Raw genomic sequence first — 7,124 nt, forward strand, 5'->3', positions numbered from 1 at the left:
AAAATAAATTACATAAAATTAAACATTAAACATATGGGGAGTTTTAAAAGCAAATTATTAAAATGAATATTTATATCAAGTAAATCTGAAATTACAGAGCTAGCCAAAGAGCCATTTGGGGAGTGGTCATCAGATATGAAAGAGAAGACCTCGCTTTAGTACTGTCAGAACAGGTGGGGCTTTTTATTAACTTCCAAAACTCAATTCTAGCTGATTTAAAAACTCTTCCCTCTGTATACCGATTGCTAGAAAACTGTTAATTCATCTTAGAAAAATACAAAAGAAATGGGGTGCGTTTCCTGGCACCTGTTCTTGGCAATATTAGTGGGTTAGGTTGTCTCTTTACTCACTCTCACTTTTTCCATCTGTACCAGTTTCTCATGTGACAGTTCTTCTCCATGGGATTCTGGCAACTGAACCAGTATCAGTTGCAGTAAATATTTTCATAAGAAGAAGGGAAGGGAAAAAGGCTCATTTCTGTAATGTACAGCTACTAAAATTTTCAAGTTTTAGTTATACTCGAGGACTAAAAAAGACACCACTTTTTGACATAACAATATAAACCTTTGTAGATGATCAATGCTTTCCTTTTATCTCACCTAAGAATCTCAGCAGACTGAATAAATATTCTTCTTTCATTTTTCTTAGAAGAATGTAAAGTCTCTAAACTAAACACAAAGACTTTTCCTCCTCAAGGTTATCTTTATTCTTGCTCATTTTGAGCCAGGAATCACTGAGATTCCAAGCTGTGGTCCTCATTTCTTTTCACCAGCTGAAACATGAGTCAATATGATTTACTTTCATTAGCACATTGGAAATTTCATTTCCCCCAAATTCAAGCCTTTCATGTGCTTCACTTTGCTGTCTCAGAGTATCATGAAGGCAAAGTGCATTACCAGCCTCATGTGTATAGTACTAAGAAAACACAAAAAACCTCATGTACCAATGTGACTACCATAGCAGGTTACAATCTAAACCAGTGGTGTTCAGTAGTAGAGGGACCACTAATTAGAGGACATTTTGGACATCTGCAGGGACTTCCTGGCTTCCATAATAACCCAGAGCCACGATAATTGACATTTAATGGTAAGGACGAGGGATGTTCGATCTGCTGCATATTGTCTATTGTCAATTCATACATTCCCATTCCCACTCAATATATCTCTCCTATTGTTTTCACTTGCTTACAATGTAGCCGGAGTTGGAATGATTAGATCTAAAGATTTCCTTGGAGATAAGTTTGGATATTTTTATGTAGGCTAATCCAATGAAATAGTCTTGTGACAAATTTAGAAAGTGGACATAAGATAAGTGCCATCTTCCTGTGTCTACCAACTTTGCCGCTGCTTATGAAACTTGTCATTTTTCTTCATTAGACGCTTTGGTCTGTTAACCAGCTTTCTCCTTGTCAAAAAACAAGGCAAGTAGCTCTGGCTTCTTTATATGACACTGATTCCTGGATAACAGCTTTGGGGATCCATACTCCAGTCTTCTCTACCCGGAGTCTGCTGTAGGTGTGCTATCATTCTCAGACCCAGAGCAGCATAGATCCAATGGCAGTCTTAGAAACAAGAACCTCAGAGAAGGAAAAGATGGATTTTTCTAGGAAACATTTCAGCAGGCTCAGGCTAGAACTTATTTATTCACCTCTTCCAATAATGGTGTAAACTCTTAAATCCCTATATTAAATTCCTTGCTGTTTATATAATAAAGTAGTTTATATTTCCAGTACTGAATCTTAATTCCTTCATATTACATTTTGCAATGCTCATTATGATTTATAGAATTGCATTATATGAAATTTTTGAAAATCCCCTAAGACCTTCATTTTACTTTTTAATATATTTATATTATATTTATATGAATCTAAAGAAAATATAAATCTAATATATAATGACAGAAAGCAAATCAATTATTGCCTGAGGCCCCACAGTAGAGGGGTGGCTGAAACAGAAGGGACACAAGGGAATAGTTTAGAGTGATGGAAAATGCTATATCTTAATTGTGAGGGTAGTTACACAGGTGTACACATTTATCAGCATTTAATGAATGAACACTTAAAAAATTGATGCACTCTAGTCGACATGAATTATACCTCCTTAAAGTTGATTTTAAACAATTAACATTTACATAAGGTATATAACTTACAAAAATATTTTTAATATATAAAATCTGTTTAAAATTATATGAGCATAGATCTTAACTCTGTTTAACATATATAAACACAAGCTATTTTTACTCAATTTTAATATATGCAGAATTTTCTAACAGTAATGTTGCCTTAATTGAGAGAGCTTGGTTTGTTTGGAACTTTCCCAAAGTTATTTTACTCTTTCTAAATATCATATCAACAATACTAACATATTTGCAAATATAATACACTAAACCAGTTTTCACATGAAGCTTTCATAGCATAGTGATTCTACATATAAGTGCAAACATCTGATTACCGCATCGGGCTTTCTAATGTAATTGTACTTGACCATATATACTGAGTTATATAATATTGCATTATAAATTACTTCTTGTTTTATTTCTCCTTTATATCATAGTAAATTTTTGACATTTGTTGCTATATTGTGGTAAGAGATAGAAATCTTGGTAAACCACTCATTCATTATAAAACATATTTCACATGCTTACTATGTAATAGGTGCCCTTTGAGGCACTGAGGATAGTGCAGTGATAACAATAAAAAGGTAGTCCACGGCTGCATAGATTTTATTTTCTAGTTGAGTTAACTGATAATAAAAATAAAAATATCAGATACAGATAAAGGTTACAAAGAAAAATGGACTGGACAGTTGCCCAGAGCCTATTACCTAAAAACTAAGACTCAAATTAGATAAATTTCCACCCAGATTAGTTAGTACAGTATTTCACATATTCTGGAGTGGTACTATAGGAAACGAAAAAAAAAAAAAAAACAAAAAAAAAACTTCCCATTAAAACCAAACCAAACAAATAACAAAAACAAACCTTTTTTTCTAGTGTTACCTTTGTCCTCGGCTGGGTTCTTCTGGAAGCAGATACTGAGATGGAGTTAAGATTGCAAGAGGTGTGTTGGAGGAATATCTAGAAAATATGAAAAAAAAAAAAAGTGGAGAAAGCACTATTAGGCAAGAAGAGCCATCCGATCATAATGTTAGAGCCCTGGAATAAATATTGCCTTAAAGCAGAATCCTAGCTTGGGCAGGAATAGCTAAGCTGTAGCACTGCCATCTTGCTTAGTTACTGGCTGGGGCCACTCTGAGAGGAATGTGATCTTGGCTTGAATGCTGAGGTGACTAGAAGAAGCTAACGGCTAGAAGCTCTCAGGTAACCATACCCCTCACAGCTGGATGAGAATCATTCCTTGAAGGGGAATCTGAATGGAGCATCCCCACTCTGCTAAACTCCCCACCCCCTGAAAAATTCAGAAATTTAGAGTCATGTAATTGCCAATAATCAGGTTTTTTTCTTCATCTGGGCTTTATGGTGACATGAATGTCAATCGGTTATGCTTAAAGACCGTTAAAGAAGGGGAATATAATCAATAATATTGTGATAAGTTTGCACAGTGACAGATGATTACTTGAATTAGTGGCGTGACCACGTAAGGTATAAAAATGTGAAATGACTGTATTATACACCTGAAACTAATATAACTAATATAATATTGTATACTAACTCTACTTAAATAAAACATTTTTTAAAGACCATCGATGCCTAGTTGAATTGGTCTATATCCCCTGTTCTCTCACAAGCAGGAGAATCTACGTTTCTATCAGTCAGCTCTCTAAGATTGCTGGCCTCTTCTTTTCTCACTTTCTCAGTCTCTTACTTCTCTCTATTTCTCTCCCCTGAATATGCTGTATGCCTTTGTACTGGAACTGTTTAGGACCCGGTAGAAGAATCATTCCCACATGACCCTGTTACAGAAGCTCTTGACAGTTTCCCAAAGCAAATGTCCTATTTCCCTTACTTACTAATTCTAGGGGCATGGGAGGTAATTTAGAAATATATAATCATTTTTTATGTTACCACCATAAAACGCTGTCTTTTATCTTAATTTGTTTTTAATTCTGGCACTGAATAACCTTTGGGACACCAAAGGCTGCAGAACCATTTCTTTCAGGCAATGCTTTGTCTACCGTAGGTGGCTCTGACCCTATTTCTCTGAATATTTTATTTTTATTTCTCTCTGCTGTTGTTCTTTCCTTTCCAACAGACCAAGCTGAATTTTCAAAACTTTGATATATCTTTCTCCCCCACCATATGTAGACCTAAGGCAGTCTGTTGCATCTTTTGACTGCAGGATCAAAAATCTGTCTTTGAGCTGATTCCATTGTTCCTGGAATTTCCAAATGCATCTTTTCTAACTCCAAGCAACTTGTTTTTTCTGAACCAAATTCTGAGTTTCTAGCCTACCGACCATTGCCATTAAGAACTCTTGGCTTTTCAAATCAAACATTTGAATCATTTTTAATAGCACTCTCTCTTCTCAATTTTTGCTATGAAATTGGGTCTGTGAACATTTCATTGTGGTGTTGCTCAGAGTAAATCTAGGCGGTAGTACCATTTATTTCCTATGTAATACTCTCACTATTGTTTCCTATATGTTTATTAATAAAATCTACTACAGTGCCAGAGAAAGAGATTTAAAAAGTGGGGGGGGCACATTTTAAGGATTTTTATCTTTCCTCATCTTGCCAACAAACTTATTTATCTAACACAGTGAATCTTCATCAGAATTTCCTAGGTTGCTTATTAAGAATGCACATACAAAAAAAAAAAAAAAGAATGCACATAAGTCATCCTTTTGCCGGACTTAATAAATTGGTATTTCCATGGGCAGGGGTTGGGAGTTGTATTTTTCAAAATTGTCCCATGTGATTTTTGCCCTAGCACTATCATCCCAAAATACGGCTTTCTATTTGATTGGTCCCTTTATTGCACTCCTGCCTCCTGTGCCTGCAGCTGGGATCAGGCTGCAAAGGTGCATGAGCTGCCCCGAGAGGCCACAGATAACAACCACACTTCCATACCTAGAATACACTCTATTTGTTCACTTTTAATTTGATTCAATATTCAATATATTACTATCTTATTTGGGCTCTCTAAGCCCATTATTCATAAATGAGGCTAGATCAGACTTGGGGGACTATACTTGACAGCTAAAAGTTTCATAAATCGTTTTGAAAATTATCCTCGTTTGGTTATATTTTGGGAGAATTTATGTAACATGGACAATATTTGTTCCTTTAAATTTTGGAATAATCTATAAACCTGGTCTTAATTTTCCTATAAGGATATCAACTTTAAAAATATTCTGAGTTTCATCAATCACATATGAGCAATGCTATTAAATGTATTTTTCCACAGAAAGTTTAATAATAATTGTATTATCTAGGTTTTAAGAACCGTATTACTGTTTTAAAAATATCTATCATTACAGATGCTTCTAACAGAAAACCTCTTCTCAAACTGGCTTAAACAAGGAACAGTTCACACACCAGGAAGTCCATAGGTTTTTTCAGACTCCATGTACAATAGCAGCGTGATGAAATCATCAAGGAAAAAGCTGTATTTCTTTGCTCTGCTCTAGACTCTCAGTCCTGGCAGCTGAAAGCATTAGCCGCTCGGGCTAGATGTTTTCTTGTCCCCCGTCTGGGGTGATAGGGAAACCACTTCTCCAGCGGAGAATAAAAAAAAAAAATCCTTCCTTTCACTCTGATTGAATCAAATTATGTCACCTTCCTGCTCCTGATCCAATAACAATTGGGAATAAATAAAACATTTATGGATTGACTTAAACTAACCAAGAGCCTTCTTTAGGTGTGACTATCTCTACAATGCCATTTAAGAAAAGAGGCAATTGATGTCTTCTGAGTAACCTAACAATTTCTACAATTTGACATTTGTATATTTGAAACATCTTACGAGAACATTTTCTACTTCAGTGTTATATTTTCAATAGGTAATTAATTATTAATTATTGAGCACCTAAAAATTGGTTTTCAGGAGTATTACTGGTGCTTCATAATGCAATTTCTTCGTTCTTAAGATGTAACATTAGTTTATTTCTCAATCTGTTTAAGGACAGCTTTAATTTTTTTAAAGGACACTATATTCTCCAAGGCATTAATACAGATGAACAGTTTTCCTTTAAAACAAAATAATAAATGTTAACATGAATTAAATACCTATTGTATACTAAGTACTGTGCTGAAAATATTATCTCTATTAATCCTCTCAATGATGCTTTGAAATATTACAATATCCACTTTCAGCTAGGAACTGAGTATAAAGAGATCATGTATCTTTCCCAGGGTCGCATTGCCCATAAGGGATAGATCTGGAATCTGAACACGGGTCTGGTCTGGCTCAAGAACCAGTGTGGGGAGGGAAAAAAATCTCTTCCTCAACTCTTAAGTTCAGTGACTGGGGTTCAAGAATTGAACTGATAGAAAGCAGTTAACAGGAGAGGAAAATACAGTTTATTTACACCTGTAATGAACATATCTGCAAGAGAACTGTGATGAGTAACACTAAGGGGTGATTAGAATTTGAGACTTATATACCACGTTAGCAAAGAACAAGACATTTGTGAAATGACAAGACAAAGGAAAATGGGTTTGAGTTCCTAGGGGCAGTAAATTGTGGGAGGTTGAAAATTATGAGGGGAACTAATGGAAGATGAGTTAAGTTGTGAAGGTTTGCGCTGACCCGACTCAGTGCTGACTTTCTATCTCTAGTGATTAGGTTGTGTTTGTTTGGTTTTGTTCTCCTCCTGGTATGGGAGAGGAGAGGAGGAACACCTCCATAATGGGCCATTTACGCCCTGCTTCCAGGCAGAACAGCACAAGCTAGAGAGCTTCTCCTATGTCTGCTGTTTCTTAATTGCCTTCAGCTCAAAATAATCCTCGTGCCAAAGTACCATATTCTGGAGTGGCATATTCTGATGCTAAATGAAATAAATTATGGATACCCATTTACCTCATCTTTAGGTAATGTAAATTAAAATATAATAATGTATTTTCTTAAAACATTTTAATATACTAAGGAACAATAAAGAAAAACAAGGAGCAAACAAGCCGAATGATCCTGCATTTAGAAAGACAGAAACCAGTACTTACCCAAAT

The sequence above is a fragment of the Pteropus vampyrus genome, unplaced genomic scaffold (genome assembly GCF_000151845.1).
Source record: "Pteropus vampyrus isolate Shadow unplaced genomic scaffold, Pvam_2.0 Scaffold6, whole genome shotgun sequence".
Taxonomy (NCBI): Eukaryota; Metazoa; Chordata; class Mammalia; order Chiroptera; family Pteropodidae; genus Pteropus; species Pteropus vampyrus.